We start from the raw sequence: 4,352 nt of genomic DNA on the forward strand, positions 1-4,352 counted from the left end.
CGTTAAAATTTCGAATTTTTTAATAAGATTCTGAGTAAGTACACAGCTGCAATAGAATAAAGTACAAGTTTCAAATGGCTAAAAACTGCGATTAATTTTTTGGAGTTTTTAAAAAACCTCGAAATTTTTACGAAAGTTTGTTGAATTTTGTTTTAATATTGCACAAATTTGGAAACTTGGACTTACACGGGTTTTGTTAAAGAATGAACTATATTTTTATAAAATACGGCCTTGATGTCAATAAATGCTCAACTTGAAAAATCATCTCTTCATTTTAGGTACTATTAGTATTTTTTAGCTCTTGTTTTCCGACCGGTTTAGCTCCAAGCGAAATAGTTTTCTGGCAACACTGATTTGCGATTTTGCGTACAACTACATACGAATACAGAAGGTGCCCTGCAAAAAATTGTGCGACTAATCTCTAAAGAGAGTATTCCGAGATTACTCTCTATCGGGTACAGTTGGGCATTAATTAGTCGCAACTAGTCTCATACGGGTACTAATGGAGATCAATTAGTCTCGACTCATCCCTTGCGGGTACCATTGTATGCAGTATACAAAACTTCAAAATTTTTACAATAAAAGTTTCTTTTTTTAAAAAAATTTATGACCAACTGAATTAAATTAAATTTCCTTTATTTTCATATGTGTAACCATTCATGATTCTCAAAAATTTTGTGTTAAACAAGCCTTGGCTAACAACTTTGTATTTTACACTCGCATATGGCAGTACACAAAACTTTAAAACTTTTATAACAAAAGTGAATTTATTTAAAATAATTTATATCTAGAAGAAAAATAAAAGGACTACCTTTACTGTAATTAACATTAACAACAAGAATTTTTAACCATTTACCCAAAAAAAAGCCTTGGCTTACAACTTTGTGAACACTCGCACAAGGCCGTTCACAAAACATAGAAATTTTGGAAAAAAAGTTTATTTTTTTGAAAGAATTTGTAACAAACAGAAAAGTAATTAAATTACCTTTCTTCTACTTAGCATTAACAACAAGAATTTTTAACCATTTCCAAAAAAAAAGCCTTGGCTTACAACTTTGTGAACTTCGTACATGTATTCTGCACTCGCACAAGGCCGTACACAAAACAGAAATTTTTGTAAAAAAATTTAATTTTTTTTTAGGAATTTATAACTAAAAGAAATTTGTAATTTTTATGCATTTTAATTTAAAACAATTTCTGCATAATCGATGGCAATTAATGCCTTTATTAAACTCTATATGTAATGCATATTTCGATAAAAAAAGAAGGGAGTTTAATCAAATGGCATTAATTGTCATCGATTTTGCAGAAATTTTTTTAATTAAATTGCATGTGGGGGCTCTTTAACATTGCGTCACATTAGGATTAGGTTAGGAGTAATGGCTTCTGCTGCATTCATGCACTATAAAGCGATTGCATTATTTGGAGCCGATTCTGGAGTTGATGGCGTTGTGATGCGAACGTAGGTCTCTGCTGGGAATATAGAAACCGAATTAGAAACTGTAGTATCCTTGCCGGTTGCATCCTATAATTAAAAAAACAGTAAATAAATGATGTAGTTGAAAAATTACATTTCGGGTACGGTTTAGTTATTTGACCCGAATCAAAATCGTTGTACAAGTAACTAAACATTTTCCTATATTTCTTAAGCTTTTTTTGCTTACCCTCATTTCATTCGGAAGATGTTTTGCGAAGCATGCGTCCCATTTTACGTCACTGTGTCTGGTGTAAGTTCAAACGAACCTTATTTTGGCTGGATGGAGCAATGGAGGTAAAGCGAAATGTGCTTGCATCGCGTTGATCCTTGAAATAGCGGGGTGTGTTTGTCGCTTTCGAGTATATCGCTGGCGAGGACGATCAGGTAGCGGGGTTGCACTTTTGAGCAAGATAAATAATAGCAACCATTTAATGCTTGGGAGTACATACTTAAAACTACCATCATACCTTATTATCCAAGCCATTGCAAAACGCTCCAACTTGTGCACAAATAACCAATTGCAGAGCTTCGTAGCAACTGCGTAGCTCGCTTTTATGAACGCACGTAATATACAATAGCTGCATACTGCAAAATAATTAATATTAATTAATTCATTACGGTTTTGCACAGAAATATTGCCATAAAAACTTACTTTTGTAATTCACTTCACTTCATTTTATAGTTTCTGCATTTTTTGACACTTTGTTTATATTTCCAAGCAGTGTTGTTAAGTTACGGAAATTTCCCTTTTGTGGAGCTATTTACAAATGAAGGGGACATTTCATCGACATAATATTTTCACGCATACATCATTCAAAGAGATGACGTAACCAATGTCGATAATGAATTATTATACGAATATGTTAAAGACTTTGCAAGCCTGAATTTAAATACTTACATATGTATATGAAGCGATATTTATAATTAATAAAACTGAAATCAGACACATAAATCACTTCTATTGCGACAATACTCTATGAAAATATGCGCTAAAAACAAAATAACTTAAAAAGATATTTATTTTTTAAGTTAAAAGAAATTATTGTTAAACGAAGGTTTTAGTTGATTTATATGTATCCATTGCCACACAGGGAACTTTTGTTTGAAATTTTAACAAAGGCAAGTAGAGTCGGCAACACTGTTCCCAAAGTTGCAAAACTAGAAACTCGAAACTATCGATGGTTGTATTGTTAGTATCGATTGTTTTCCTCTATTGTTAGTGCATTTCTGTTATATCGATTATTATTGCAAAAAAGTAAACAGCAATGTGCGTAATAAAAAAACACGTTGATAACAATACTTTTAATAAAATGTTAAGTTCATAGCTGATGAACGATACAGCATTTAAATCGAGTTTTGCACATAATATGCAATAGCTACATACTGTAAGATAATGATTGGCAAAATCTGTCATATATAGCGATCAATTTGGTGAAAACGAAGTAATATGAGAGCCAGAGTAGCCTTTCTACAATAATAGTAAACATGATGAAGTAATTGAACAACCTAACATTTGTTTGGTAAAATCTAAAAAATTTGTTCCAGCTTTCTGTTGCTAACTATTACTACGTTTATACATAAGCTATTTGCAAATAAAAATAATTTGCAAATACCTAACTTACTGCTTTTTATTCGATGGTGAAGAATGGCGGTGTCTTGTGCTTATTTGCAAATAGTACCACTAATCAATATTTATTAGCGTGATTTAGTTATTTGCAAATAAAAATAATTTGCAAATACCTAACTTACTGCTTTTTATTCGATGGTGAAGAATGGCGGTGTCTTGTGCTTATTTGCAAATAGTACCACTAATCAATATTTATTAGCGTGATTTAGTTATTTGCAAATAAAAAATTAACTTAGCGTTTATGCAGCAAAGTTTACCATTTTGCAAATTGTTATTTGCAAATAATACTTGCGTGTAAACGTAGTATATTACATCATGAAAAAGCTAAAAGGTGGTTACTCTGGCAATAAGAGATACGTTTTGAACTATGCTTTGCTGGCAACCTTCTCACTTTTTTTAAAAAAAGGGATTTAGGCTACTCTGGCTCTCATGGTCCCATATGTATATCGATTAATTTAGTGATAACTAATATGGGCAAGACAAAAGCAAATGAAAACATTAAATTTTTACATAGGTGAGTATATATACATAATTAAACTAAAAATTTATTATAGGTAATTTTTAGGAAATATTTATCTGAGTTGTACAATTATACATATAGTAAATCGCATTTTAATGAATCGGGATAGTTGCAAAGCAATAAGAATTCTATTGATAAATTAAACAAAAGCGTAATCGTTACTTGTTGGTATCTAGTTCTGACACAGCTGATTAAAATAAATTGCGCAGAGTGGTGGTGAAAACTTTAATCGTCGTAACAAAATTTAAGTTAAATTATTAAAAACAAAAAAAAAACATCAAATAAAACAAAAAGTAAGCAGCGAACAATATGAATAAGGTAAGTAAACGCCACCTTAGAAGATTAATTAGTAATGAAAGAGCAAAAAACCGGGAGAAATTGAGGTTAGGTACAACTAAGGCATGTGCGGCTGCGGAAGTTGCTAGAATTGCCGAAATTGAAGAAATGCCTCCGGATGAGCCAAGTTGCTCAACGGAATTACGTTTCCAAGAAAAACTCAAAATGTGGGCAATTCATAATCAAATATCTCGGAAATCCTTTTCCGAACTCTTGGCGCTCCTTGCAAAAGAAGGTATGAATGTACCCAAAAGTGCCGAATCTCTTTTAAGACATAAATCTCTAGCTATAGTAGAAAATATGAGCCCGGGACTCTTCTGCAATATCGGCATTAAAACGCAATTAGAAAAAATTGATGACCAATTAACTAATCACAGCAAAATAGTAGTAGA

General features: G+C 31.8%; 1 long non-coding RNA gene across 1 annotated transcript; it reads right to left on the reverse strand.

Moving 5' to 3' along the window:
* Positions 1 to 515: 515 nt before the first annotated feature.
* On the reverse strand, positions 516 to 3,037 carry LOC108359296 (uncharacterized). Its single transcript, XR_001846902.1, has 4 exons — positions 2,130 to 3,037; positions 1,945 to 2,062; positions 1,665 to 1,875; positions 516 to 1,525 (listed from the first exon to the last, which is right to left on the reverse strand). It is a non-coding gene; the product is annotated as an uncharacterized LOC108359296 (long non-coding RNA).
* Positions 3,038 to 4,352: the final 1,315 nt, after the last annotated feature.

Source organism: Rhagoletis zephyria, unplaced genomic scaffold, assembly GCF_001687245.7.
Source record: "Rhagoletis zephyria isolate East Lansing unplaced genomic scaffold, Rhagoletis_zephyria_1.1 Rzeph_scaffold_00370, whole genome shotgun sequence".
Lineage (NCBI taxonomy): Eukaryota > Metazoa > Arthropoda > Insecta > Diptera > Tephritidae > Rhagoletis > Rhagoletis zephyria.